General features: G+C 40.2%; 1 non-coding gene across 1 annotated transcript; it reads right to left on the bottom strand.

Moving 5' to 3' along the window:
* Nucleotides 1–9106: 9106 nt before the first annotated feature.
* trnag-acc (transfer RNA glycine (anticodon ACC)) lies at nt 9107–9178 on the bottom strand. The gene has a single exon. It is a non-coding gene; the product is annotated as a tRNA-Gly (tRNA).
* Nucleotides 9179–18815: the final 9637 nt, after the last annotated feature.

The raw sequence follows: 18815 nt of genomic DNA, 5'->3' as shown, positions 1-18815 counted from the left end.
CTCACTCTCTGCTGAATGAATAAAAGCATTTTATTAAAAACGCGTTTGCGTTTGTCTGGTATTTACTTTGGTCCTTTTTAACTGTTTTTCGATCTACTGTATTGCTTTGAGATGCCACTTTTAAAGGTGATATGTAAAATAAAGTTTTTTATTATTGTTATAGAGAAACATGATCAGATTTTCCCTGGTTCAGAAAAAAAGATCTAAAGTGATACACCTTACTTTCTTAATTCGATGTATTTAAAGCAGTGAACTACTGTAGGTGTAACATAACATTCAGAAATACAATCGAGAATAGTTTTGTGGTGTTTGTTTAGATTAAACGTTCCTAAAACTTATAACGTAACAAAATTAAAGACGATTAAAATCTGTAATCTTTCCACTTGTATTGTATGTCATCGGAAAGTTTCTGCTTTGTGTAAGGATGGTATCAAAAAGTAATCTTAAGTGGTGAGAAAGCTGTGCTCAATGTATTTAAGGGACTTAAAAGTAAGAGGAGATGCTTCATATTGCTTGACTAATTTTAAAAACTAAGTTATAAATGCAGACGCTCCCTCGGTGCCGCGCCGGGTGTAAATATCAAAATATACATTCATCCCGGGCACAGGCCGAAGAGTGCCGGCTGGGGTGCGCGGGGAAGAGCAGGACACTAGTGAAAGGCAGGGTTTAGGAAGGCGTACAGTCTGGGCAGGTATAGATTACACTTTTCTAAAACGTATTTGAAAAATAAAAACAATTACAATCTAATCCTTCCACGTTTGATCCCAAAATCCCAAGAAATATAAATCTAAACGGGTAGAAAGCTATGCTGAAAGTTTATTAAGATACTTAGAAGACAAAGATACTGTATCAATTTATGTTGCATTAGCCTGATTATGATTAAAAAAACACATATAATTAAACACGCGTTTGCGATTTAAATCAATATAAATGTTTATATTGTATCGCATACTGTCCAGCCTCCATTTCTCTATAAAAATTTACTCTATTACACACACACACAATAGAAGCAGGAAGCAGAAGCAGGGACCGTTTTCAGAAGGGAAGAAGGTGACTATTCACAAGTCAAAAATGACTTAGAATCGATCATGTTGTGATATTTTGAAATATAAAAGTCAATTGATTGTCCATAATATCGCTATTCTATTTTTTCGAAGAAATGTTTGTTAAAAGAAAAGTCGCATGAAGAGAGAGGCGAAACAGCCCTACACAGCCCTGTCGCAATACACGAATATAATCATATCGTTATTAAATTCTTTAGATACGTGATTCCATATTATATTAGCAGAAAACCTTAAAACTATCACTTTTTCACACGCTATTTCACATGCTAGTTAAATACTTCGATGCTTAAAATCGTTAGGGAGAAATGGAATATCGGTGTGTATTTTTCCTTTCAAGTACCGATTCCTGGAATCTGACTGGCTGACACCCTTCTGAAGTGGTTCCATAAAATCTGGTATACGGAAAAGAAAGCGTTGATAAAAAAGCCTGGATTCTCATGTATCTGATACAAGTATCTTTTAATACAGTCTTTGCTGTGCTCTTGAGGATCCTTGTGATATTTTGAGCTCTAGCTGAATGATAAGTGTCGCATTTTAAATCATTTCCGTAGTAAGAAATTATGAAACGCCCTGTTAAAAGCAAGGGAGTTTTTAATGCCCGTTGAAGTAAAACAAAATGCCTGACAAAGTATGGCTTGGACAGATTCCAAGTGCTTGTACAAATGTGCTAAAGAAATTATACTTTGAGTATACAGCTTGTCCAAAGTCATTCATTATTAATACTATTAGTAATATCTTCGGTAAAGGCTTTGATGCATAAATATTTCCGATAAAGGTAGGTTGTGTACTTTTGTCCAACTGAGCAATCTTGCTTTCATAAAATATACCAACATTTTAATGACTGATGATTAACATGCTGTAATACACAGTTCAAAATTAAAAGCTCAAATGCTGTACATGAGAGGTTAAGCTCCCCCTGGCGGTTTTACAAGGTGAGGCCAGATAGTTTCCGGCGTGACGTCAGAAGACACGATTAACCGCGTGATACTGCGTGATACCGCGACACGCCCACCGGGGTAGGCCGCGAAATACCCCACCCATTTTGAATGGCTGCATCTGTACATCTAACTTCCTCCAAGTCCCCCTCTACAAACAGCCCCACTTGTTCCCAGTGGAACCAGCCTGGAGCAGCAGAACAGAGGTTTTTGTTTCTTAATAGTGTCTGCTGTTGTAAAACAAGTCATCCCTTGGGGATAAAAACTCTCCTTTGAGGCTGGTGGGTGTCTCCTGTATTTGCCCCATATTCCCAGGGCTTCTCAGCTGAGTGATCAAAAGCTGAACGACAATATGCTGAATTCCACACTGGATTACAACAGACCCTACTGGGAGAGCGGGCAGGGGAAGGGACTCCCCAAAAGGGGACACTCCTATCTTTATCTCACGTAGCCCGCCTACATTAATGAGTACAGAGTTTGCGTGAGTGAGGTCAATAACGAGCAAAATCAGACCCAATCTACTGCTTTCACCAACAACAGCCCTTTATTTTGGGTTTTAACCTCCACCTATTACCCCTCAGACTCAATCTTTCTGAAACAGGGTTATAGTTTAAGTTTTGCCCGGCCCTGTTTGAGCAGAAAAAAGAAATAATAGCGCTATTCTCGAAGGTCTAGCACAGTAACCACCAACTCCAATAACTTTAACTACAGAAAGAATCCCAGCTTCAGCTCAAAAGAAATTTTGAAATTTTAAAGTTTTTATTGCTACACAAGCAATAACAATTTACACTATTAAGTTCTTACATAAAATTAAATAAGATACAAAAGCAAAGAATAAAAACACTAGACAGATGTTGTGCAAGGCAAGAGGCATCACAAAAAAAAGTTTCAAACATGACCTGCTGAAACATGACTTGTGATCCATCACCATTTGATTGCAACATGCTTGGGCCATAATGTCAACTTCCAGACCCTCTCAGTTTCTTTCTCCCCAAATCTTCTCCGGTGGATCAAAATGTAGTCTCTCAAATAAGACACAGCCTTCTGTATCACTGACAGAGGCAGAGTTTTTTCCATTCTATATACCAATGTAGTTCTAGTCTTCCATAAAGCTTCCCTTAGGCAACAGATGACCTGCCAGGCTTTGCTTTCTTCCGATTTCAATAGCTTCTCAAGTCCATGTCCATAGAGCACTACCTGGGGGTCACTTATACCGCAAGCCAGAAAGCACCTTATCCAGCTGTTAGCCAATGTCCACACCTCTTTTGCGATGCCACAGTCCCACAGGACGTGCCGGATGGATTCTTCTTGTCCGCATCCTTCCACTGGACACCTTGATGTCTTCCCCATGCCTCTCGAATGCATCACAGCCCTTGTTGGTAAAACTTCATGTGCAATCATCCAGCACATGTCTCTGTGTCTATTCAACAAAACCGTGTGGCCAACCCTTTTCCAAACATGGCTGGGATCCCCAGCCACGAGGCCACGAATTTGACATACTGCACCTCTACCCTGCACAACAAGTTCCAACCTTCTTGCACTTGTCAACACATCCAGTGCCTCATTTTCCAAATTCTGTTCCCTTAAAAATTTCTTTATGATAAAATATGAATATGGGAGGTCAAAAGCAACAGGTGCTGTTAAAGGGATCTCTAAAACTTTCAATGTCCTTAAATAAAAACCACACAAAAAGCGAGACATAAAGGATACTTTCCCCCTGTTCCCTACCGCTAAAGACAAATGTAATGATACATATTTGTACATTCGGAAAGTGAACAGTTCAGGCATGCCTTTTCCACCCATTTCCACCTTTTTTTCTACAACCACCCTCTTTACTCTCTCCCATTTTGACCTCCAGAAAAAATAAAAAATAGCCCTCTTTAAAACCAATAAAACAGACCTTGATGGCATAAAAACAGCACTGACAAACAACAGTAATGGTAAAATTACAGTCTTGACAACTAAAACCTTGCCTTCCATTGTTAATTCCCGTAAACTCCACAGACCGATCTTGCTTTTGACTTTCCCTACCCCCCTATCCCAATTCCTACTCCCCATCCCTGTCATTTCTGTCAAAGTTTATTCCCAAGATCTTTATTTCATCTCTACGAATTGCGATTCCCACATTTTCCTCTTCACTCCAGTTCCCATATTGCATCAGCACACATTTGTTTTTATTCAGCTTGGCCCCTGATGCTCCGCAAAACTGGGTTGTCACCTCCAAGCTATTTCTGACTCCCTTATAATCTGTACAAAAAACATTTACATCGTCCATGTATAGTACAGTTCTCACCTCTTGGGCCCCACTCCCAGGGATTTTAATGCCTTCAATCCCATTCTCCATTCTCAAGGCTTGTGCCAGTGGTTCTATGCAGCAAACAAAAAGGAGTGGGGATAACGGACAGCCTTGGCGAACACCGCAATTCACATTAACCACATTTGACATGCTGCCATTAATCATTATTCTACTTCCTATATCCTTATATAATAACCTTACCCAAGTGAGGAACCTGGTTGAAAGCCCCATCTTTTGTAGTACTCTAAACATATACTCATAAGAGATACGATCGTAAGCTTTCTCAAAATCCAAGTTTAAAACCGCCAATCCAATATTCCTCTCTCTCACATAACCTATGGTATCTCTAATCAGTATCAGGCTGTCCGTGATCCTCCTCCCTGCCACACCACAAGCTTGATCTGGATGAATGACTTCACTCAGGACAGATTTTAATCAAAGCGTTAAACACTTGGAAAGCAGTTTAAGATCACAATTCAATAAAGTTATCGGTCGCCAATTTGCCAGGTCCGTGCGATCATTCTTTTTGAATAGTAAGATCACAACTCCTGTCTTAAAGCTGTCCAGCAGTTCTTCTAAAAACTCAAATTCTTTAAAAATGGTTAAAAGATCCAATGCTAAAATATCCCAAAAGGCCCTGTAAAACTCAATGGGTAGACCACCCAACCCTGGAGTCTTACCCGTTTTGAAGGTCTTCAAACTTTCCATTAACTCTTCTACAGAAAGGCCTTTTGATAACACAGTATCGTCTTTTACACTCTTTGGAATGACTTACACAAATTTTTCTAACAAATCCTTAGACACTTGTTTCTTTCCAAACAACTCCCCATAGAAATCCTCAGCTACAGTCAACATGTCTTCCATACTAGTTTGCAAAACCCCCTCTCGTCCCTTCAATGCAGACATTAGTCCCCTCCCTGCAACCCTTTTCTTGAAAAAGAATCTTGTACATTTTTCACCTTCTTCAAGCTCTTTCACTTTGCTTTGAAACATGATTTTTTTAATCTTTTCTCTAGAGAGATTTAAAAGCTCATTCTTTAATTCTTCAGTTTCCTCACTGAAGTCCCACCCCTCTTCTAATAACTTAACATACCTCTGCAATCTCTTTTGTAATCCGTTTTCAACCCTTCGTATCCTAGCCTGTTTTCACCTCCCCATCTCTATGAAGAATGCTTTTGTACGCTCCTTCACCTCCTCCCACCACTGTGCTCTTATGCCAAACAGGACGTACAAAGACTGCCATTCCTTATATCTTTCCCTGAACCTGCTCCTCACTTCCTCATCCTCCAGAAGTGAAATATTCAGCTTCCACACACCCTTCCCCACAGTAACAACCGTTGGAATAGCAAGTGTACATGACAGTAAACAATGGTCAGAGAAAAAAACAGGGGTTAAGCCTGCAGTTGTGCAAGTAAAATCACACATCAAAATAAAATCTATACGTGAGGCTTGGGTCCCATTAGACTTGTGCCATGTGAAACCTGCCCTCCCCTGACTATGAAGTTTGAGGGCATCTTTCAGTTTAAAATCTTTACATACCGTTTGCAATAATATTGATGATTTATCAAATTGGACCGTCTCTCACCCCTCATTCTGCCTTCTCTTTCTAAAAGGCAATTAAAATCCCCAGCTAAAACCAGTGGTTCCCATCCCAATAAATATTCTCTCAATTTCTGAATTAGGACATATCTGTCGTGTGGGCAACTCGGACAATACACATTTAAAATTTTAAATTTGACATTCGTGAAACCCAGATACACCACCAGTGCTCTCTCTGGTTTCACTACAAGGTACTGACGTACCTCTACCATCTTATTTTTAATTAAAACAGCTATACCATCAGATTTATTCTCATTGGACCCACTCCAAATTGATGGGCCCAATGTCCACAGTTCTTCCATATCCTTATAGCTGTTTTTAAAAGGTAATCCACACTCCTGTAACAACATAATATCAGCATTTACCTTACTCACAAATGATAATATAGTCCTTGCCCTTAACTTGGATCGAATGCTTCTCACATTTATGGACACAATGTTCAGAGCCATACTTGATGTTAGACCAGGGAAGACTAAAAACTCTGGCTAGAATCATTCAGTCTGTGACACCTACTATACAGGCCTTTTTCTTTTTCCATTTGCTCTCCTTGCCTCCTCCTCCACCACCCCCGCCATCAATAGGATGGTTCTCCACCTGCCCTCCTTGAGTCTCTAGTTCTAAAGCTGGATCAGTAGGATTGGAGAGAACTAATCCCATGGGAGAACCTGCCATCTGAGGACTCTGAAAATGATCTTCCCTCACTTTTCCACTCAGAGTTAGATCACTTTCTAAATCAGATGTCTCAGCAGACCTTTTAGACTGCACCCTCTGTTCTATACATTCCATTTGAGCGCTTTCCGTCTCCACGGGTGGCAGACGATCAGGAGAGATGCTACCACTCAATTCAGAGTCCACCTCACTTTCCACATCATTATCATTCTCTTCTACCTCAGCCTCATCTCCTTCACTCCATTCTGAACCCTCGCTCTCTTTTCCACTACTTTCTTCAACGTCAACCACATCCAGTTCCTGATCCAGAACCACTGCTCCAGCCCTAAATACCTCTTCAAACTCTTCCTGTTTTCGCATCGGTCTTCCCAGTTTTGTTCTATTTGCAAAGGAATTTGGACAGTCTTTAAACACATGACCTTCACACTCACAGAGATTGCATTTCCTCACGCTTGTACATTCAGTATATGCATGTCCAATTTCCTTGCACTTACCACACACCACCTTTGTACAGGCATCCACAAAGTGACCCAGCTCCCCACACCTCCCGCACAGTTTTGGCTGCCCTTGGTAGAACACAAGGCCTCTATTTTCACCTAATCCAATCAAAGAAGGAATGTGTTTAAATCCACCATAACCATTTTTGTCTTCATGCAACGAAATAGGTACTCTCCATGCACAGTTCCAGATCCCATCATCATCATCATCATCCAAGACTTTCTGAGGCTCACCTTTCACTAAACAATACTTAGACAACCATGTCACAATATCTTCCTTCATCACCATCTCATTAAACATGCGAACAATCACAGTCCTATTAGAAAGATCTGTCAGCTTCTGCCATTCAAACATTCTAATCAGGCCCACATCTTTTTTCTCCTCTATTTTTCTCCCAAATTCTTCCAATAACTTTGCCGATTTGAAACTAATGTCAAAACCAATTCCCTTCGGCAAAGTAATTAAGCAATTGACATCTAATGCCTTAACCTTTAACTCTTTCTGTAACACCTTCCTTGAAAAGTCCAACCGTGAAATATCACCCGAGTGAGCCGAGCCCTCACCACACTTGTACACCAAACGCGCGCAAAAGTAACGGCACATGCCGACCCTACAGGCCGCCATGGCCGTTACAAATGTGGCAAAAGCAAACCAAACCAAACCTAAACCTCTTCTGTGCACCAAACCCTATTCCCTTAATCTTATACTCGTACAAAAACTCTACTCTCAACTTCTGGGCTTTAACCCTTTAATTCTCCAACACTGGCTGGAGACTCTCTGTGTCCGGGCTCAGCGGTTATATAGGACAGGACACGGCGCGCAACAGGTGCGGCTCATTGCTCTGCGCTCCCCGTGCGGAATGCGCGTCTCTTCCCTCCTGACTCGTCACACCGCCTTCATACTCTACAGCGGGGAAAAAAAAACTCCCCTTTACTGTCTTCATACATCCCTCTTAAATCCCATAAACACAGAAACTCCGAGGCGTTTTTGTGAGTCAGTACTGGGTTTTTCTGTTTGAGGTTACAAGCAGAAACAAAAAAAGCGTTGAAAGCAGGAAGTTATTTCTGCTCGTAGGCAATAACGTGTAAAAATAAATTTTCTGATTCCTAAAACCTAATAAAATCCATGTAAGTCTTCCTTTCGTTCCCAATGCACATTACTGAATATAAACCAGTCAAGTTCAGGTACTTTTCTGATTTATCTGAATAGTTCTGGCGCAGCAGTTACAACAAAGATACTTACAAACTATTTTTTTTCCTTACGAGCTCTTGCCGTTTTTAAATTGAATATTTTTTTTTCAATTCGCTAAGTCACAAGAAACACCAACAACACTCATCATAAGCATCTGACCAATCACATTCCTGAATTTTAAACCCATTTAGTATTTATTTTTAAATTGTTTTATTTTTTTTTATTTTACACCTGTTTTACGTATTCTTGCTGCTGTCCTTTTACAGCCACTTGGACAGACCGCTCTGAGACATCTGCGTTCAGTAAGCGCTGAGCCTGCTCTCAGAGCAAATTGCCTCTTTTACATAGCAGCCCCGACACTGAGATTGTAAGTTTCTCAGATTGTAGGCTTCTACCTGGCTCGTGTAAATGTTATTCAAGCTCCTCAGTAATAGATGTCTATTATGTAATGAAATGCACCTGAAAGCAAACGCTGGGTCTGTTTCCTTTCCAGCTCAAGTCCAATAGCGGTTTTTTTTTCAAGTGACATTTACAGACATCAGACACTTTTTAATAAAACAAAAGTATCCTGAAACTCCCTAACTTTCAGGTTTGTTTAAACCTGTAATAAAAAGGGATCTGAAACTTCCAGGATTTCATTCTCTGATGTAGCTGTCTTTCAAGTCGGACGTGATGTTTCGCAGATGTCGACTGTGCCTTTTCTCTTGTGTTCAAGGGTATTCGCTGTGTGAGCTCCTCACTGCGTGTCCTGTACTGCTCTTTCATTTAGATTATCTATGTGGTGTACAGACAGAACCCAACCGCATGGTGAGAATTCCGGATTCAGCACCAGCAGAACCTGAAAAACTAAGAGCTGACCCCGACGTGATTTGAACACTCAACCTTCAGATCGGTAGTCAGACGCGCTACCGCTGCGCCACGAGGTCACACCGATCCTCCCCTTTTAAACCCCCAGAGGAGAAAAATCAGCGTCGCGAAATTTTTTTTTTCATTCTCTCCTGTGAGGAGCACCGCTCTTCTGAAGAGAGTATCTTCTTCCCAGACCACATTTCATTCTTCCTGCGCAGCCCTTGTGCAGGTGTTGTTCTCGATAACAGATCCAGGAACACTGATTGTTATTCTATTTGTTTTTTAATTAAGTACCCCATGGTGGAATGGTAGCACGTCTGACTCTAAATCCCGAAATTAAGTTTTCAAAGTACATGGGAGTCAACTGATATTGATCAGGTTCTTCTGCTGCTGCTGAACCCACAGTCTTCACCTTAAAGTCAGATTCCCTAAGCCTGCTGACCTTTTATGTCCCATCCCTTCTCGTAAAAACTCGTATTTTCACAGGGTACCCTTCAGAAAACGCAGTATAGAATGTAAAAAACTCCAGTAGTAAAAATTTTACGGAGTGTATCACTTTCACTGAGACCGAGGAGTGTTAAGCTGTTTATGAGTCTTTGTGGCTCGGCTGTTAACCAAAAGGGTGGTGGTTTGAGCCTTCCCAGGGACGCTATGAGCCTTTTAATGTACACACCCTCCTCACTTCATTTCTCCATGGCCGGTCTTGTACCGCATTCAAATACTGCCCGTAGAAGGCAGCAGGCTCGTAAACATAGCTCACTGTGTATATAATGAAAAAGCGAAGGTTAGTTTCTTATCCGCATGTTGCAGAGCCTTACGCACCTCGTACCAGCAGCTGGGGTTTGATCCCTGCACGGGCTATTAGTTGAAAGACCATTGTGTACGACGTGCAACAGATTTATTAAGATGGCTTTTATGTTTCACACTATATTGCGATCTTGAAACCAAAATTATTAGAAGGAAAGCTTTTTTTACACTGACGTTACTCCTTTTAATATAACCCAGATTGTGAAAACAACTCCGCCCTGTCAAAAGAAAATGTTACACAAAAGTTGGAAAGCACACTCTCAATCCATCTGTATATTTGATTTCCACGATCCGTTCAAGGCTGCTTAGTGCTTCGCAAGCAAATCATTTCAGGGAAGAAACTCAGTTTAGTGAACTACTGTTGTATTTTCACTCATTGAATTTGATCGTTGTACTCTCTTTGCATTCTCAGCAATAATATTTCAAAATTACAGTTCGGATGTATTGGAAAACTTCACAAGCATTATTAGGTTAGTATTGTAAAATTGTATTTTAATATCTTGGTTTATTTACCTTCATTTTATTATAGATATAACCATAAATGTTGTTAAGCATATTGTACTTTTGTCGTACTTTTTAAAACATTTAAGCTGAGGACTACATGCAAGACATCTGTAAACGAAGATATAATTACAATAAAATTGGCAATTAACAGAAAACCACAATTTGTATAATATTTTTCATTGATATCGATGATCAGTTGAAGGATTTGAAGAAACTATCAAAGAAACAGCAGATGATTTTGGTTTTGAACCCATCTTTACACCTCAATAATCCATTTGTCCTCGAAAAAAGAAAAGACAGGCATATTTTGAGTCTCATAATTATCCTCTTCTTGATCCAAAAGAAACGTATACATTTGATTGCTTCTGTAGTATTTTGGATTTTCTTACAAAGATCTCACAAAGTATTACCAGGATCTATATTTAGCTTTCGGTAGCGATAACACTGCTGATATTGATTGAGTAAAAATCTATGATGTATTGACAGCTTTATCTGAAGCGAGAAGTCCTCGAACGCCGCTTATGAAGTGTTGGGATTCATACCAAGAAATACTTTTTGTTTTCCCACCCAAAATGCTGCTATTGCATTACACATTATATGAATATTACCAGTTTTGGTAGATTCTGGGTGCGATTTTCCAAAACTGAAACTACAAAATTATTTAAGATGAACCATGTCCGAAAATTGTAAATCATGACTAATATTAATATCAACTGAAATTACTACAGAAAAAAAGATTTAACCGAAATATTCATAAGGCTATGCAAGCCTAAAAGTAGAACAATTAAATTCATATAACTTTTATTTATTTTTTTTTTAAATGGGCTCACACACCTGAAGACACTAACGTTTCTCTCCGTTAGAGTATGTGAATAACAGTTTAACCCAAAATGTTTGTAATTGTGATTTTGTTCAAATGCAATAAATCGTCTATCAGCAGTAAGAAATTATTAAGAAAGTAAGAAATTGTTTTATTTCATAAACTGTAAGACGTGAAGAGAGTTTACAATTCGTATCCTTCATTTTGTCTTTTAACTTAAGCGTTCAGGATCCAAGCCCGTGTGTGGACGGTTGTGTTTCTTGAATCTCTTGTAATCATCAAAAGTCGTTGTTTAGTCCTTCAGTTTTTTCTCGAGTTGTACCATGGATATTTTATACGATGCAGCTTTCAGCTCAGTGTGGAGTGCAGAAGGAGGACTCGCTCGCTGAACGATCTCTCAAGAAATCCCGGGTGAGATTCAACCGGTGGCTTCTTCAACAGCCACGACAAGTCTGAGGACTTCCTCTGAATTTCCTGAATATGACGTTAAATTAGTTCGAATAATTTGGTAGTTAACACAACTAAACGCTTTGGAGGTATATTTAAAACAGCAGAGCAAGACTTCAGGCACTTCGAGTATGCATGAAATTAATTGTGTAAACCTGGATCTATATGAACAAGAGTTCTCTTGTTCATAATATCTTTTTATATTTGTTAATTGAATATATCAATTGAGTATATCTGTTATATTTTTGAATGGGATGGGACTGTACACTGGTGGTTCCCAGGGGAAAACGGGGTTATTGAGCCATTGGACATTCAAATAGTATATGTTGTGTGGGCGAATGTAACCGTGTGAGAAAGTAAAAAAATCGTCTTAAATGATCAAAGAATAAGTTGGGTGGGTGAATGTAACTGTGCTCTAACAATCCTCTTAGATGAAGCGCTACAGATGCAGCCCCTGAAAGTGTATTCGACTTACCTGTATAGTACTGCTGACACAAATGTAGCCTCTACATCAGACAGAAAAGGCAATGTGTTTGCTTAATCGCGTGAAGGATCTCCTTGTGAATCTGTCTCATTCACCAATGGAAATAGAAGCCATTACAATACGATACATGTTCACCTTCAACCCCACAGCTGCCGGACGTGCTTGTTTTGGGACTATTTGCAATGAGTATCGCATTAGTAGGTATGTGTCCTTAAAAATGTAAGGGACATTCAGTTAACGGGACAGAGACAAAGTAATAATCCTATTTTAACGTGTCCTGCATTTTAACTTACTGAACAGATAAATTGAAATGTGCTGATTTAGAGCCCCTGCAGTTCATGCAAATAAGAACCACAACAATACTCCTGAGCCCTGAGCACCACACTGAGCACACGATCAGCTAGGCTCTCACTTGTTCAGCATGACTTCCTGTTGCGGTTGAGCTCAGAGCTGGAGATGATCTCCATATTCTACCACACTAACTAGTCCTAAATGTAGCACACAGTGCACACTTTTTTTAAACAATTTAAAGTATTACACAAAGGCTGTAAAGCACACTCTGAATCGATCCGAATATTTGATTTCCACGATCTGTTTAGGCAACAACAGACAACGTGGCGCTTCTCCAGCAAAGCATTTCTCAGTTTTGTGAACTACTGGTGCTTTTAACAAAGTGATGTAAGGAGCTTGTCAGGATAGCCGAGTGGTCTAAGGTGTCACACTCAAAGACTCCTGTCTTTCCAATGCTTGGGTGTTCTGGTCTCTGAGTAGCAGTGTGGGTTCAAATCCCACTCCTGACAGCTGCTCTCTCTTCCCTCTCTTGCATTTTTCCCGTCTTGTTGTGCCCACTGACAATGACAGGAAGAGGAAAATGGAGAAACCAGTTTGAGGGCACATGATGGGCAGGGAAATGTTTCGTGAACACTTACACGTTATTAGCAGAAAGTCAAATAGGCTTCGATTTCTGCCTTAAAAACTGTTTGGGGTGCCTGTAATCGAGTAAAGATTTACGGCCAAGCTATGCATTAAAAGGTGAAAGACCGAAATATAAATCCAGAAGAAGATTTATTAAAACGCGCGTGTCCTCCCTCCATTATGACCTTCATACACTCCTCTTAACATTAAGCACTCCTCTTAACTCTTAGCAGAACATTAAAGCTTCACAGACAGAAGCAGTACGCCAGCACAACCGACATTAAAACACAGTACGATTTGCACTGACTGGAAAGTGATCTCAGCAGACGTTGTTCCCTGCATAACGCTAAAGGTGGCAAAGCGCATTTGGGTTGAGAGGACGCAATACAGCTTTTGTTTCCTGCCTTGATGTCAAGCTGACAAAGTATCTCTAAAAACTTTGCTTAGGTTCTCAAGAGACTGTCAAAACAAAATTCCACTGATTGCTTTCCAAGTCAGAAGAAAAAGGGTCACAGAAGCATCTGGCAGCGGTGGGATTCAAACCCACACCCCCAAAGAGACTGGAGCCTTAAGCTAGCACTTTATATAAAATATTCTTTACTCAGCAGCTTATTAAAAACAGCTCCCATGATGTTCAAACCGACACTGACACAGCTTTGTGTTCTGAAACTCTTTTTCTCGTGCTTTTATTTAATGTGGCACAATGCACTGGGATAGAGGTATTCTGTTCACAAACTAATAGCTTTTAAACCACAGCACCCACAATGCTGCAAGTAAGTGTTTTGCACACTAAGCAGGTCCTCTGACTTTTCCCAGCTTTGTTTTGGGTTGTGGAACCTTTATTTTTTTATGATTTTTTGAAGAGAACACTACAGGTAATACACTGGGACAGGTGGGTCGTCTTCATGGCTCAATAGCATTTCAAATACAACAGCCACACTGCTGAAACCAAGTGTTTTACACACCAGACAGGCCCCCAAACCGTTTTTATGATTTTCTGAAGGTTGACTGCTGAGGATAGGGATCCAATGCGGTGCCCTTGGTAGGGTTGGCGCGAGACGCAGGCGTAGTTGGAGTAAACAGGCAGGGGTCCGAGTCCGGGAAGGCGTAGTACAGGCGTAGGCACAGAATCGACAGGCGAAGGCGTAGTTGAGGGACTGGCAGGGGTCGGAGTCCGGGAAGGCGTAGAAGTTGCATCGGTGTGGATTCAGAAGGCAGAGGCGTAAACGAAGAGACAGGCTGGGGTCAGGATCAGAGAAAGCTTAAAACAGGCGAAGGTACAAAATCGAGTGGCTAAAGCGGTAGTCGGAAAAGCGGAGTCGAGGTCCAGGGGAGAAGTCGTAGTAAGGCAAAGGCGTAGTTAGTAGGTAAGCTCCGGGAGAGAATCTCAATCGTGAGCAATGACCGGGGGACAGATGAGGGTTTAAGTAGACGACTGATTGATGTGTGCACGTTTGGTACGGGGAGAGCTCGTGGGAATGCAGGAGCGCTTGCCTGCGTGAGGGAGATTCGTGACAGAACCAACAGAATCAACCTGAACTCATAGAAAAACAAGAATGCCCCCGAAACACCTGCACCCCCCTCCTGGACCACTCTGGTATCAACACCCCCAAACCCATCCATACCAGCTAACAAGACTCAGAATCGGTGCAACCCTTCAACCTGGACCAAGAGCAGGATGGGACAAGAACCTGAACCACACTACGTACACAAGTTTGTATTTTTTGGCTGAAGATGAAAATGTCTAACATAGATTGTTTTGGTTCTAGCAAACAATAATAATAGTTGTTAAAATCCAAACACACATAATGAGATCACTCTCTGTCAGTATGTGTAATATTCTGGGTCTGGGCTCCTCTGTATTTGGGCTAAAGAGAGTTCAACAACATTATTAAATGCACTGACATCATAATCTGACAAGAGACATTGTTTAGGGGAGACTTGACCACCCACTGTCCCCCTGGTATCGTGAAGCTCATTGTCCTTTAGCTTACCAAAACCAGAATCACTTGGGTTCATCAATCATTTGATAATTTTTCAGCATGGAATAAACCTATTACTTGTTCCTTGGAGACAATCTGCTGATAAGATATGATCACTATATTGACCATATACAAATTCTTGCATAAGGAATTCATATTTTGCATACACCGATCCCCCCGGAGTCCCAAGTGATTCTGGTTTTGGTGAACAGAATACCGCTATCCCAGTGCATTGTGCCACATTAAATAAAAGCACGAGAAAAAGAGTTTCAGAACACCTAGCTGTGTCAGTGTCGGTTTGAACATCATGGGAGCTGTTTTTAATAAGCTGCTGAGTAAAGAATATTTTAATCTTCCTGCTGTCAGTAGTATTGTGAATATAGTTGACCCTTACCTGAATGAAAACAGGACGTAAAGGAAGGGTTTCAGAAATCAAACAAAACTTTATTCCCGTGCTTACAGTCTGGGTAATTGGAGACTGCGCTGTTCTGTTTCGTATGGTCATATACGGGTTTTTCGCACGAAGCCGTATTGAACAGTATTTCTCGCGTTGTGAACGTGTGCACACAGCGGTCCCCCGGGTTCCAGTTAGTGCGTAATTACGCATCGATGAAAAGCCGGAGGTTTAAAAAAAGATAATTAGCTCACTGATAGTTTGGTGTAAAGGCTGTGGAAATATCCACAAGTCGTGGTCTTTAAAATGCATTTGGTTTGAAGGCGTTCTGTGCTTCCATTGCGAAGATATCGACAAAAGAATATTCGTGCTTGGTCAAAAAAATGTCATAAAAACGAAAAAATAAAGGCTGAGAAAGCATTCACAATGTATTTTATACACAAAGGTAGTATTCTCGCAACTCTAAGAGGTTTAGTGTAAACGCTACAGGCGTGCCAAAATCGTTTTCGAACTTCAAGCTAACTTTACCCCGGTAAAGTGAATTTCCAGAACGCCATATTAAAGTCTCCCATCCGTTCGTTTCAAATACATGAATTAGATGAGTTCGGGTACTTTTCTGATGTATTTTAATAGTTTGGCACTGTGCCTTGTTAAATATGTCACAAGCAAAGTTTATCAACTTCACTTTCATGCGAGGTTTTGCGTGGATACAAAAACATTATATGATATCTATAACACACGTGAAGAGTGAATCTGAATTAATCAGAATGCCTCGCTGCACCAGAATTGTCAGAATACGTATTTTAAAAATACATGTGGTGCATCTGAAGACAGAATAAAACCAGAAAAGGACGACAGACCATTAAACTGTCTGGTGATATTGCTGCATGGGGCGCAAGATCACAATAGAACACGTTATTGTAAAAAATGTTAACATTCGTGAATGAGAATTTTTTTTATTGTACCAAATGTCCGTTAAATAATGAATGACGTTTTTCAGACCATAAACACTATTATATGAAAAAGAAACATTTACTATATATGCATTTAACTTGCTTTTTAAAAAAACATTACAATACGGTAGATGAAAATTGTTGTTCACGCTCTTGTATTAAATATACTCTAGTCATGTGTCAGAAATAAAGTGTATAAAATTTGCTAAATCAAACAAAACACAAGCGCTACGAAAAAGAAAAAAATGTGTTAATCCTGCAATTTTATCTCGTTGAAACGTTTTTTTTTTCTCTGTGGCACTAACGGGCTAACGGTTAGGATTCCTGGTTTCCTGATTACATAGAAATGTGTCTCTCTTGCCTTACGATGTCCAAATGATCAGTTCAGTGTAGAAAAGAGCAACGTAAAACCCCGTCAGGCGTGCGAAACGTATAAATAAAAGAGATCGCTTTGTTTCTGCCCGCTTTCTCACTGAAGCCCTTTGGTGTGTTAATAGAAGGTTATAACCGCTACACTGCGCGATGTGGGGAGGGGTGACTTGCAAGCAGAGTTGACCTTTGAGAAAGGACTCGTCTCGGGAATATATTTCCACATTTTGAAGAGATTTTCTCCATTTCTGTAGCCTGATTTCCACTATTGCTAGAGAGCTGTAGAATCTGGAATCACCTATCCAGCTCTGGGAACAGTGTGTAGATGACAGGTTTGTGACTTTCTCATGAGCACGGTATATGAATCCATCAGATTAAAGAGACTGTGAGCATTTGAATAAAATTAACGATAGTCTGTCCCAGCTTGCCGCGATGGTATAGTGGTCAGTACTTTGTGCTGTGACCGCAATACCCGCGCTTTGAATCCGGGTGACAGCAGCCCAAGACAAGAGAGTTTCCTTCGTCTATGTTATTTCAGTGAAGGGGGGCATGCGTGTACAGCGAACGATCATCGAGTTGATGTGTTGCCCCATATAAGTAATGTGAACCAACACTGCTTTACAAAGGAGCACGGTCTGATCTTATAGTTGATAATTTGGAGACCAGACCGACCTCTTCTCTGACGAGAAGAAAATGACAGGAGCCGCAGTATTTAATATAAATAAGAAAATAATTTTCTGTGGCGCAACTAGTACCAAACACTTAATCTCGGGGTTGTGAATTCGAGCTCCACGCTGGTAAGAAATCATATAGGTTATGATAAATTTAAAAAGTAATATTATAAAACTTTCCCGATACCAGTTTGCAGGTGACATGTTCTTTATAAAAATAATCTTTAGTATGGGATCAATAACCGCGCCAGAACAAATATCGGAAAGAAATCGCCTGTAACTAAGGAATTTAAGTGAAGTAGAGACATAATCAGAAAACCTACATATAGGAAATGTTAGTTACTTTGTATGTGCTTTAGCGTTTTCTTTTATATACCGAAAAAAAAGTTCAAGGCGTTCTAGTCGCTGTACTCCTCGTAGATAATCTCAACGAAATCACAATACAGTACAGGACAAGCAGTGAGGACCTCACGCAACGAATAGTCTTGAACATGCCAAGCGTAAAGGCACACTGCACATCTGCGAAATATCACATCCTAGTTAAGTTACAGTGAGATTATAGACTGAAAGCTAGGAAGTCTCAGATCACTTTTTTATTAAAGGTTCAAGCAAACCCGAATACCTTTGCAAGAGACATTTCAGAATCTCAGTCAAATCCAGTACGATTGCTGGATCCCTCTAATTCGGCTATATCACAGATCTGCAGTCCACGATTAGAATACTTTAGGTGCGTTGTGTAAGACATACCGCCCAGAGCATTTCTAAGACAGGAAAAACATTTTCGTTACGAAATGAGATATACTGTACGTAGAGTGAAATGGTCTGGTACGAGTCCTAAGTTTGAATAGTTCAAAATAGACGAAAAGGGGTAATTACAGACTCTTTCGAAATGTAAGAACATTAAAGCTGTGCGGACCTTATCTTGATTTACCTAGTTTAATCGTTTTCAGAAAGTGTAATTGTATTATTTTATGTACCCCTGACGATTCTACTGATGTTATAAGTGCTCTTGTTTATATTGAATCTATTTTGTTGTTCAAATAAAAAGTAAAAAAAAAAACTTTCCGGATGCGGCTGCTGTAAAAATAAAATGACATCAAAGGCGTTGTACGTAGAGTTCTGAAGCCTGCTCCACAGAAGAACTAGCTGAGATGAAAAGTTCAATATTCTACTGAGAGGGCTATTCCCGTCAACTCAGTTTCTTTCTGAAACAACGTTTTTCAAGAAAAACTTACACTTACGCAAAATTTGAAATAAAATACTTGCTTAAAAGTGCAGATTATTTTTTTCCCCAAAACTGTAAAAGGAGAAAACCGACCCGTTGGAGTCTCTGTCGTACCATTGCTCAGTGCGGTCAGGTCGGGACTA

Source organism: Atractosteus spatula (genome assembly GCF_055471065.1).
Source record: "Atractosteus spatula isolate fAtrSpa1 chromosome 10 unlocalized genomic scaffold, fAtrSpa1.hap1 SUPER_10_unloc_7, whole genome shotgun sequence".
NCBI lineage: Eukaryota > Metazoa > Chordata > Actinopteri > Semionotiformes > Lepisosteidae > Atractosteus > Atractosteus spatula.
Note: the sequence above shows the minus strand (reverse complement) of the source record. Positions and strands in the feature narration are given on the sequence as shown.